The sequence below is a fragment of the Lactuca saligna genome, chromosome 1 (genome assembly GCF_052625555.1).
Source record: "Lactuca saligna cultivar CGN05327 chromosome 1, ASM5262555v1, whole genome shotgun sequence".
Taxonomy (NCBI): Eukaryota; Viridiplantae; Streptophyta; class Magnoliopsida; order Asterales; family Asteraceae; genus Lactuca; species Lactuca saligna.
The window spans coordinates 76,591,170-76,604,365 of NC_136417.1; the positions used below are offsets into that span (position 1 = coordinate 76,591,170).

The following is a 13,196-nucleotide window of genomic DNA, read 5'->3' on the forward strand; positions in this document are numbered from 1 at the left end:
AGTGGCCTTCCACGCATCCATCTCACAGGTGGTTCTGTACCAGGAGCTAAGTCATCACCTTTACCTGATCCTAGTGGCCTTCCACGCATCCCTCTTATAGGTGGTTCTGTACCAGGATCCGGGTCATCACCTTTGTTTGATCCTAGTGGCCTTCCACACGGTGGTTTTGTATCGGGAGCGAGGTCATCGTCCGACCCTAATGGCCTTCCACGCATCCCTTTGTCGAGTGGCCTTTCACGCACTTTAGTTAGGACGGCAAGGTCAGGATTCTCAGGGAGTAGTAACATGGGTGACATAAATACCCACATGGGCTTGATTGATGCTATAGCAGATACAGGGGTGGTACAGAATATTGGGAATGGTATTGCATATGGTTATGAGATGACAAGCAACAATGAAGACCCTGCTAGTGATTTCTTTTATAATGGGCCTGAGCATGAAAATGAGCCTGAGCATGGGCATGAGCCTGAATCACCAATGGTTTAGACGCCCCATTATTCGGGTACACATGGTGGATCAAATGATGCAAACTCGAATGGCTCTCATAGGCCACTTATCACACGAAAGGGGTACAAGCAAGTCTTTTTTTTAATTATTATAAATTTACTATTTTAGATGTTATAATTATCCTTATATGGTTATTTCAATATTGTAGGTGTGGGAGACAAAGTATTCATCGGGCGATTGTAAAGATATTTTGGCAGTCTATAAATGAACCTTGGATTACTTCTAAAAAAATTCTAAAGGAAGTTGTCACTCAAATGTTTGAGCGTTTTAGGGTAATATATCAATTATTTATTTTTATTATCTATTTCTCATTCACTGTTATTTTGCATTTTAAACTTTTACTTTTTATTTTTTACAGACTCAATACCGGTGGGATCCAAATGAAGAAGGGTTAATTCGTGAAGGGTTTGAGAATACACTGAAAGATCGCTACAGGGGTAGAATGAGGGATGCTAGGGAAGCATCGGTAATTCTGCAAGAAAAGCTGGCCACATTATCGCAGAGATTAATGATAACTTTGAGATTCTTGCAAATTACAATCCTGCTGAAATACATATAGATGTTTAGCGATGTTTGTGCAGGGCAAGGAATCTAATACATTATTGCTTATTTTGTTGTTTTTTATTTTGTATTTTAATTATATATATATGTGTGTGTGTGTGTGTGTGTGTGTATATATATATATATATATATATATATATATTACAGAAATGGGACACGGATGAGTGGAAAAAGTCGTCCAAAAGCGGAAAAAACAACCGTAACACTGATTCTGGTGGGGGGCAGCCAAACATACGGGTGGTAGCATTGGATTTGAGGAGCACCATCTTAAATTGGTAAATAATCCTAATTATAGATTTTAGTGATCCATTTTTCTTTCAACACTAATTATATCAATTATATTGTGTCGTTTATATAGAAACAGTTGACGGGTGAAGACCCCTCATTCATTGATCTTTATTATAAAACACATCTTACCGCCGAATCAAAGAAAATATATTTTGGGGGAGATAAAGAGGCGCAAGTGGATTTTGTGAATGAGACATCTAGAGTGGCGATCATAAGTTGTCTCTATCTTTTTATATATTTACTAATATTAGTTTTTACTCTTTAGTACAATAACAAAAACTTTCTTTTGGTATGTTGTAGGAATCATATAACACAGCCCTATCTCAAAAATATGGTGATGATCCGACTCAACATAATGTGAATGATCCTGAATTGTGGACCCAAACACAATTGCTTAGGAACGGCGGGAAACAAAAAGGTCCTATCTATGGGGCAGGATACTCGGATCTTCATTTTCTGATGATGGGTGCATATTCTTATGAGTTAACTTCAGCTTTTGCTGACTTTGCAAAGTCACAACAGGAGGTACTATTATTTATATAATATATTATAAAGAAAAAAAATCAAGTAAAGAGGTACTTAATATGGCTGAAAAATATATGTTCATATTGGTAAGGTACATTGTTGTACGGGTGAAAATTGAAATATGTTGTCATTATTAATATTAGGTAAAGTGCATTGTTATTATGGTTGAAAATAATACTTTGTTGCTATTATTAAATTAGGTAAAACATAATGCTATAATGGGTGAAAATTATAGTATGTTGCTATTATTGATATTTGGTAAAGTAAATTGTTGTTATTAATAATAATTTAAATATATTGATATTATGGATTGGAAATGTAAAGTACAATGGTATAATGGATAAAAATATAGTATGTTATTATTATGCATATAAAAAGTTATTATTATAGATGTTAAAAACAATGTACATTTTTATTAGCAATAGTGTGTTTTATATTGAATTAAAAGTAAAGTACATTGCTATCATGGTTTAAAGTTGAATTACATTTACTAACTACATGTGTTTGTCTTGCTATATTTAGGTAAATGAGTTGCGACAAAAAATGTCAAATGCGAAATGAAATGGAATTGCAAGTGCAACAAATGCGAAATGAAATAGAATTGCAAGTGCAACGACAATTGGCGGCCTTTATGAAACAAATTAATCCGTCCGATAATCCACCAAGTAGTTCTTAGTTTTTGTTTTAGAACACTCAATTAATGTTATGTTATTGACTAGTTCTTAGTTTTTGTAATGGTATTTTGAGTATTTGAATGTATGAATGGCATGTTAGTGGCTATTTTAATGGTAATGAATGTAATGGTATTTGACTATTATTTTAATTATTTATTTGGTTTTTTTAGCAGAAAATTTGGATATTTTTTAAATTATAAATCTGTCGGAATTATAAATTTAATATAGCAATAAAAACTGGTAAAAAATTCATAGAAAATCTGTAGGAAATAAATATTCAGTAGGTATTCGGTAGGAAATAAAATCCAATAAAATCTGTAGGTATTTCGTAGGAAAAAATGATGGTAGATAATCTGTAGGTAAAGTAGTTGGTAAGTATTCTGTAGGAAAATCAGTTGGTAGGTAATCCGTAGGTAAAGTAGTTGGTAGGCATTCTGTAGGAAAATCAGTTTGTAGGTAATCCGTAGGTAAAGTAGTTGGTAGGCATTCTGTAGGAAAATCAGTTTGTAGATAATCCGTAGGTAAAGTAGTTGGTAGGCATTCTGTAGGAAAATCATTTCGTAGGTATTCCGTAGGAAAATAATCCGTATGTATTTTGTAGGAGTTCCGTAGCTAAATAACCCGTAGGTAATTTGTAAGTACTCCGTAGTTAACATGTTCCATAGGTATTCCATAGTTAAAACTTGTAACAGAATATTCCATAGGAAATGCGTAGGAACGTTTGTAGCTATCTTGTAGGAAAAAATTACCCACGAGGGTTTTCCCTACAACCCGTTTTTTGTAGGAAATTTGTAGGTAACGCCTTGTTCCTACGGATTTACTACCAATTATTCTGTAGGAAATGTGTAGGAACGTTTGATATATACTGTTTATAAGCGTCGGAAATATCATATTTGCTAAAATCCTATTTTTTTCTTTTTAAACATTTTTATACTCATTATTTGTTATTTAAATCATTTTAATTATAAAAATAATTAAGTTGACCACAATACTCTTGGTGAATCGACATTACTCTGTTCTCTTACCACAATCACTTGAGCCCTGGAAACACAATCGACCAAATTGACGTTGAAGCTTGCGTTCACCTACTCAGTCGTGCTCAGATACATAAGAGTGGTTAGTTGGTCAGATTGCGAACTGCGGGAGGTGGTGAGTCTGGAGAACATGTTTTTCTCTGAGGAAAATGATTGAAGTTGATGAAGAATCAAAGCAAGTTTCTTATTAGGTTATCAGAGACGATAATGGAAAAGTCAACTTAGATTGCCCTGTTTTCAGGAAAGAAGTCGTTCCTGAGGAAATTTTTGCACAGGTACCCATTTCAATTCATCTTCATTGACCGATCTTCATCAGTCGTTTATTTTAATGGAATTCATCTTTTCTTACAGCCAATCATGGATTCGTGAGCTTGTTTTAAGCAAAAAAAGAACTAATTGTCGCTTCACTTTTTTGGCTTTAGGTGCTGAGGAAGCTTGTGTAATGTGCATCGAAATTTTTGAAGTGATAAAGTCATGAAAGAAGTAGTAACAGTGCCAACAACCAAAGATGTTGGCCGAATCGCAGGTATTGAGGTTCTTCTCATTATCAATGACCCAAATGCTTCATTAGCTTATGGTTTTGAGAAAAAAAACACAATGAAAAAGTTCTAGTGTTTGATCTTGGTGGTGAAATGTGCTTGGTAAGGTTCCCTTTGTCATCTAATTGTGATTGCAGAAGTACTTTTATCCTTGTGCCATTGAAAACTTAGATCCATCTTTGTGTACTCCAAGTTAGTGACAGTGTTTTTGACGTACTTTCAACCTCAGGAGATAGCCATTTAAGAGGAGATGTCAAGGTTAGGATCCCGTCCTATGTTACAAATAAATTCTTAATGACCAAAGGTCTAACATGTTTCTTGAAATTTAAACAGAGAATTGTTGATTGGCTAGCTCAAACTTTTCAATCGGGACATTATGGTTTGGATGTAAAAAAAAAAAAAAAAAAAAAAAAAAAAAAAAAAAAAAAAAAAAAACTTGTATTTATGCAAAAATGACTTTTTAAATGGAAAAACTGTATTTATACTGTTTCAAATGTTTAAAAATATATATATATATATATATATATATATATATATATATATATATATATATATATATATATATATATATATATATTTATACAATTTCAAATGGAGAATGGTTGTCATTGAACAATTTCGGGAAAAAAATAATGTTGGATTTGGAACAAAAAAAATGGAATATCAAAATTGAAATAAATAAATAAATAAAACTGTGTAAAAATTGAAAAAAAAGTGGAAACAAAATATTTTTGTGTAATATTTTTTCAATTTTTATACGTTAGCATTCAATGTCAGAATGTCATGTCATGAAAACTACATATCATCATGCCACATCAGTTGGCAACCAGGTTGACCCAGGTTGACCGGTGAATTGGTCGGAGTTGTAACAAACTGAAAATTAAGTATCCAATTTGAGACAAAATATAACGCAATGTCAAACGAATTTTATGTAAACTTTATGACTTTTGTGCTATTTACTCTCATTTTAATTGAGATTTGCAAAAGTTTATTATATTTTCTAACTGACATGGTGTTGTTATGATTTATTTTAATAATAAGTAATCAACACATCAGTGATATTAATTGATACTTATTTGATAAAAAAGTTGAATTGGTATTGTTTGAGTTTATCACTCATTGATACTTATTTGATAAAAAGTTGAATTTGTATTGTTTGAGTTTTAAACAGAATAAAAAGATAAAATAATAATTTTTATCATTCAGCACAATAAATCATGATGATTTTAATAAGATGTAGATTCAATCAAATAGTAGACCAAGTTAAACCTTTGACAAGCAGACATCAAAAAAATATCAAATAGCCCCTTCATAGGTTTAAGAATTTAGCTTTTTAAAAAAACCAAAGAGAAAAAGCTTATATACATATAAAACTAAAGGTTCATATTTTAATTTTAAGATCTTAGCTACCCGCTATTTATTATTTTTGCATTTATACCCGTGGATTAGTGCTTTTTGCACGTATAAAGCCAACCTATTTAAAAATTATTTATCATGTAAAGAAATGAAAATATATTAGGCCCAGAATAATCAATGATTAAAAGTTTTCATCGAAAAGTACATTTTCTAACAATATAAAATGGATTTTGAAGCCGAAAATATATTCATCATTTTAATTACACGTTACTTTATAAAAAAGTTCATATCTAATTTACAAAAAAAAAAAAAAAAAAAAAAAAAAAAAAAAAAAAAAAAGTTAATAATTCAGATCATAATTTTCAAAATAGAAGTCCCTTTGTAGTAATGTATTTGGATCCGGATGTATATTTAATATATGAACTGTATGGGTATGTCCCTAGAGCAATTGATTGTGGAAGGCATGGGAGCAGGCCGAGATCGAGTATGTATGATGGAGATAGAGTTCGGAACCCCTAGAGGGCTAGAACGGTATGCACGGGAGGATTTCCCGAAGGGATAGTTCGGAATGATGAATGCTAGTTGAGTGGTCCGGATAGACTGAAGGCCGGTAGGCGTACCAGTCAGGCCGAAGGCTCGGAGGACGGTCCAGTCAGATTGGCTGAAGGTTCTGAGAGTGGTCCATATTGGCTGAAGGTCTGGGGAGGCGGTCCAGTCATGCTGAAGACTCTGCGAGTACTGTTGGATCGGTTCGAGGTTATGGGTTGCGTATGTTGCAGTGTGATTACATTGGGAGGTCTGGCCCCAGTTAACAATCTTGAGCAGTGAAGGTAGTGCATGAGCTTGAGAGTCCCTGCGATGAGAGTCAGAGTAGTGGTGATGTATGGATGTCGGGTGCGCTTTAAGGAGATGGTGTAGCGTGGGGTGAGCACCATAGTACCTGTCATGGTGATATGGCGGACGAGTGGTTTCCTTGGTAAGGAAAGAGGGAGGAATGGAATTCCGAAAGGAAGTGCAAACTCACGAAAGTGAAAGCGGCAATGTGGAGTTATGATTAGAGTGGTCCGCCGATGGTTTTGAGTAGCGTGTTGCGGCAATGGAATAAAAGCTCATTCGACTTGAGATGTCTGCTCAGGGCGCAGAGGGAATTCCGCAGGCGTAGAGCCAGGGAGAGGGGTTCGGAAGGGATGCAGGGAGAGAGTCTTGGGCTCTCAGTGAGATTCTGATCAGGGTTTTGGGTATGTATTAGCGGTTCATCCTGGAAGGATGTTTGAGGATATCATCAGGTTTTCCAAACCTGAGGGTGCTAGAGCTAGATCAACGTGTGTGTGTGATTGCGAGCGGAGAACTCGAGGGAGTTGCTCCGGAATTGAAGAATGGGTCTTTCTGTCGTCATGGAATGGATAGAGTGGGATTCGGATCGGGGATCCGATGGTTCATGGTTTTCTAGCCATAAGAGTCAAGTGAAAGATGAGAATTGGAGCAGTAAGGCATCATGGGTAATTCTCGGTTGTTAAGTGCGGCTATCGGAGGGTACAGCTGGTGCCCGGTTTGAGTAGGTGGTTGGGACACCGTATGGAAGGAGAAAGTGAGCTTCTGGTTTCTATGGTTGTACCTTGAGGGACTTGGTTCGGTCAAGGTCAGGTGGCGCGTCGTGGGAAGAAATTTGAAGATGAGATGCCGTAGACTTCGAAGACGACGCCTAATTTAAGTGGGGGAGAATTGTAACCGGAATCGCAAGAGTAGAGTTGAAGGGCTAAAAGTGTAAGTTTCGGAGGGGGACTCGGCGAGTCCATGGATAGACTCGGCGAGTCAGGTCGCGACTATGGTCGCGTATCAAGTGCCCTACTCGGTGAGTAGGTGCTGTGTGGAGAAAACCCTAACTTTTGGGGTTGAGCCCTATATAAAGATCATTATGCCCCTCCACAGCCTCCTCTATTCCCCCCTTGAGTCCCAGAAACCCTAATTTCGTGGAGAGCCCCATTGTTGAGCAAATTAGAGCTTGGAGAGGTGTTGGTTGAAGAAATCTTGAAGGAGAAGTGGCTTGGATCAAAGGGCTTTGCTTGGATTCGAGTTTCATTGTTGTTGAGGCATCCTTTGGAGGTAATACTTTCGTTCTTGGGCTGTGTTTTCCTAGTTTCTCATTTTGGGGTTGTGTGGGGAGCTGAGTTGTGTGGCATCTTGATGTTTGGAGGATGGATCTGAGGTTGCTACCTCAGATCTGGAGTGGAGAAGATCTTAAGAGCATTAAAGCCCCTGTTCTTGTGTTGTTAATGGAGCTATCATGTCCCAAACCTTGGTTCTAAGGTGAATAAGGCCTAGATCTCTTTAGATTCACGTAAACTTTGCCACTTTACGTGATGGATGGATTGTAGGAGGTTGGATCTATGTTTTGGATCAATTGCATGGCCTGAGATGCTTCTGTATGGATTCAGACCGGTGGTACTCGACGAGTCACATGGGTGGACTCGACGAGTTGCTTGAAGATGGCCTGGAACTCGGCGAGTTGGAAGAACAACTCGGCGAGTAGGTTGAAGATAGCCTTGGACTCGGCGAGTCTGTTCTTGGACTCGACGAGTCTTGTCGAGAAGTCCCAATATTTCTGGTTGAGTCGATGAATCGGTGAGTCAAGGGATGACTCGGTGAGTGGGTGTGAGTGGACTCAGAGTTGTTGGACTCGACGAGTCTTGGGGTGACTCGGCGATTTGGATCGCTGATTGAGGGAAGTTCTGAGCTTAAGGACTCGGCGAGTCATCGGGTTGACTCGGCGAGTAGGGTCAGTCAGGGGTTGACTTTGACTTGTCCAAGGTTGACCAGTTGTCTTCCAAGGGTATTTATTGAGTTGTATGTTTTGATGTTCAGTGGAGGAGTTCATGTCAGAGTTCGGAGCAGCGGGATCTTATCCTTTCAGCCGGCAGTTTCGAGGTGAGTTATCCTCACTATATCAACAGGGTCTAAGGCACCAAGGCCGGCCCTTTATTGGATTGAGATTCGGATATGGTTATTATGTTATTGTTTGATGTGTCTGCACCCGGTAGCTAGGATGGTACATGCTAGGAGACCTTGTTAAGGTCAGTTTCCCGATATATAGAGTGATGCTATGCTAGTGACCGGTTAGGTCGGTAACCTGGTTAGGGTAATGATATGCTATGTGATCTGCTTGCTCGGTTTGTTGACTATGACTGTTATATGATTGTATGTTTTGTGCACATGGTTGTTTGGACTGGAGATGGGTTGAGGCAGGTCCTGCTTTGTGCTGTAGGCCAAGATACCCAGGGCGGACCGGTTATTCCGAAGGCCCAGCGAGCGGTCCGGATAGGCTGTAGGCCCCACGAGGGCGGACCAGACGTGCCGAGGCTCGGAGAGTGGACCAGGCCGACTGAAGGCCCGATGCGGGCGGACCAGTCACACTGTAAACTCAGAGAGTGGATCAGGTGGGTTGAAGGCCCGATGCGGGCGGACCAACCCCACTGTAGACTCGAAGGACATGATTAGACCTGGAGGATGGATCCGGTGGACTGAAGGCCCGATACGGCGGACCAGTCACACAGTAGACCCGATATGCATGGCTGTTCTATGTTATGTTATGTTATGTATGTTTTATATGTTATGGGCCGGAAGGCAATATGTTTTGGACCGGAAGGTCGCAGCCTGGAAGGGCGTATACGTGGTTGGTATTTTTGGGGTATCTCACTAAGCTTTCGGGCTTACAGTTGTGGTTTAATGTTTTTTAGGTTCTTTAGGAGACTGTGGCAAGGCGAAGGCACGATCGTACCGCTCCTCATGATTTTGTAGCAATGTGATTCTGGGAATACTCTAAATGATTTGTATTGAAAACCTTTTTGTAAACAATTTAATGAAAATTGGGTTATTTTGAAAATTTTGAATTGGTTGTATTTTTCGGTCGTTACAGAAAGCTAACCCAAAAATCTAATTAATATGATATTGTTCGATACTTGATATCGATTATTTAGACTCGTAGGGTCAAAACTCATATACATTCACACAAAATGCAATGAAAAATATGATCCGAATAACATTTAACTTGCATTTTCATATTGCCCAATTTATGTCATATTCCATTATCCCTTTGTAATAAATTGATTTGAGCAATCATATTCGGTGTAATTGATTAAGAGCACGTGTAGATCCAAACCATAACAATATATTAACTCTATGATGTTTGCAACATACTATCCATATGATGAACAAATATGAGGAAAATATGTATATTATGTATCAAATTCTATTACAAACAACACTTGAATAAATTCAGACATAACTAAGTAATAAAAACATGGCAGACAGATGTGACCAACCCTTCATGCTCCTGATTCTCTACTCCAGCACGAGTTGATTCCAAGACTTAAAGACCAAAATAAATCACCTTATTGATGGTAAAATATTATGAAGTATGCTTATTTATGTTTTTATGAAAACTTTTGGTTTCACACACGAGTCATATGGAAAAACGAAACGAAGACTTCGAAAACAATTGAAAATTTAATCAAAATCCGCAATGTTACAATCAGTGAAAGTTTAGAAAAGATACATGAAAAAGTTTCATAGAGTGACAACAAAAACATAATCTTCAAAAAAAGATACATTAGTTTAAGGATAATTGGTAAAAAAAATAACGTAATCTTCAAAAAAAAAAAAACCCAAAATTTGGATCAGTTAAAAAAAAAAAAAAAAAAGACAAGATATTACCAAACACGAAAGCTTATTTCGAAGTCTTAGCAGGTAATTTGACTTTTGTTGTAAACAAAACTTAATTTCTGATTAAACTGTACCTAAAATATTAGAATAAAAGTCTCTTTTAATTAAATATAATATAAAATAATAGAATATGTATTTAATTAATTTCACTAGAAATAAATATAAACAACAATGTTGTATTTCATTTCAACCAATTAAACAACGGTTCCCCACTATTTAAACTTTAAACTTTAATTTCCTTTTTGTCCGGTTCATCGATTTAAAAAATTAAAACAAATAGAATATCTTTTATTTCCTTATGTTCCTTCTTCTTTTTCTTCGTCTTTTATTTCCTTTATTAATTTAAATCGTTTTTATTTCCTCTATTAAATCGTTACAGTGTGAACATAATTGTTTTATAGTGTTAGTCCTTTATCTGATTGAGCAGTAAACCCTAATTCCCAAATTGATAGACAGTTTACCCCGACGGATATACTATTTGTTCGTCCGATTGTAAGATGGGTAAGTTTCTAATTCATAAGCCTCCATATTTTTATTCTTCGAAAGTCGTGTGTTTCGTTTGAAATATGCTATTCAGGATCTCTTTTGCTCCTTCCAATTGGAAACGTAAACTATGTTTTTGGGTAGTCATTATCAATCATTACGTATCCACAGTAAAAAAAAAAAATAAGGAAACCGATTTCCAGAAGATTTATTACATGACATTCGCAAGATAATTGAATAGTTTTTAGATTTGGTTTTGTCAGGGGAAGCCATTGATACAACTTCAAGCTTGTTCATAGCTTCCGAATCCATGCAGGCTTCCCCACAGATTTCCCTTCGATATTCCATGTTTTAGACCATTATGATGTTAAAGACACTTGGATTATTATCTGTTAGGGTTACAAAATGTAATTTGTGTGTCACATATCCTTAAAAAAAACTTACAACCATCAAATCATAAGTATTCAATGAGATAGTTTCTTTTCTCATGAGCTATGCTACCACACCTAAAAGTGTCATTGACAATAGGAAGAGTATTAGAAAGGTCAAGTTGCCCCATGTTTCTTATTGGATTTTATTTTCTATTGATATAACTTTGCCTTTTTTTTTTTTTGTGAATCTAATAACAGATAGAAATAAATGGAGGGTTGTCGGTTGTGGTGAGGAAGATAGGATCAGTAACTTACCGGAACACTTGATAGACTCAATCTTAGAGAGCCTCCCGATTGAAGATGCTGTAAGGACAAGCATTATATCAAAAAAGTGGAGGCACAAATGGACCACAATGAGTACACTAGCTTTTGATGAGCACTTCTCCAAAAAATTCGCAAAAAATAGAGCTTTTGATCATAACGGGGTTATAAGGATTATAAACAAAGTCTTGATCCTTCACAAGGGTCCTATCTCAAAATTTCATCTCCATATACCAAATATTTTTCTTGATAACTTCCAAGAAGTCGATCAATTCATGCTACTCCTATCAAGAAACAATGTTAGGGAACTCATTCTAACTAATTTAAATCGCAGTTATGAACTTCCTTCTTATTTGTTTTCTTGTCGAGAATTGACAAAGTTAGAACTTCAGAAGTGTCGCTTCAATCCACCACTTGAGTTTGAAGGATTTCTCAACCTTGAAGAACTTCTTCTGAAGGATATTGATTTTGGTTCTAGATTATGTGGAACTAAGATCAAACTACCACAGCTTAAGAAGTTGACCCTGCATATGTGTAAAAATGTTTACAATTTCAACATTAAGGCTACAAAACTGCGGATTTTGACTGTGGCTGCTTGTCCTGATGCCATGTTGCTCCAGTTGTTTGACAGTCCATGCCTATTTGTGGCTGGGATTGCTCTCAAGAAACCCATACAAGATTTTGTAGGAGTTGAAAAAATGAATTTGGCCACAATGTTGAGTAACTTGCCTAGAATTGAACACTTTTATGTCGACAGTCATTTTCTTAAGGTAAACATTTTATGCGTAACCTTTGCTCTTTTTAAAAAAAACTAACTTTCATCTCACAGTCTTTGATTGCAGAAAAAATTCCAAAATTGCTTCCACATGCAATTTATAGTTTAAAGCGTCTGGCGTTGTTGTATTATCAACTTGCTGATTTGCATCAACTTCGTAGTGTTCTTTGTTTGTTGCGGAACTCACCAAATCTTGAAACGTTGTGTATATTCATGGCAATGGTAAAGTAAAGAAAGAATGACAAAACTACAACTTTTTTGGGTTATATGATACAAGAATTAGATGCTAAATTGTGGTTGCATTTTGTGTATTTTTAGGTTCCTCGAGTTGATGTGGGTCCAGCTTCAAATCATTTGGAATCCCCAAATTGTTTGGATTGTACATTGAACCGATTGCAAACTGTAGAGATAACATATTTAGAAGGATCAAAACCAGAACTGCTTTTCATAAAGCTTCTTCTTACCCGTTCCCCTTCTCTTGACAAGTTTACTATCACACCAAGTGGAGCTCTTGATGCTAAAAAAATACTTGACATTGCTAAGGATGTTATGCAGTACCCTCGAATCTCACCTAAAGCGAAAATGTTCTACTTGAATCCTAAGCGATAATCAAGTATGTAAGAATGTTCAAACACATTACTGATTGTTAGAACTACCAAGTATGATGAAATTTTTGCATTTACATTAACAAAATATATACAATTCGCTCTTTCTTGCAAACTAGTGTTTTGTTGGTCTTTTCACAAAATATGTACAATTCGCCTGCTATAAACTTTCACATTAAAAAACAACTTGTTTATTATTACTACTACTTTATTTAAATCACAGCAGTTTAAAAGCAGATGATAAACGAGTTACGAAAATGTTGATAGATAGATACCTACAACCGAAATAAAGACTTCAACCACCTAGAATGTGAGACTTATATAGAATCTCCCCTTTACACACCTACATATATGTGTAACCTATTTGCTTTGCTACCCTTGCGATTTTCTTATTTCCACAAAGACCTCGGTCAAGTTGGGTTGACATGGCTACATGGC

General features: G+C 36.4%; 1 pseudogene; it reads left to right on the top strand.

The window, feature by feature from the left end:
- The first annotated feature begins 10,700 nt into the window (after window positions 1–10,700).
- On the top strand, window positions 10,701–12,762 carry LOC145008702 (F-box/FBD/LRR-repeat protein At1g13570-like; annotated as a pseudogene).
- Window positions 12,763–13,196: the final 434 nt, after the last annotated feature.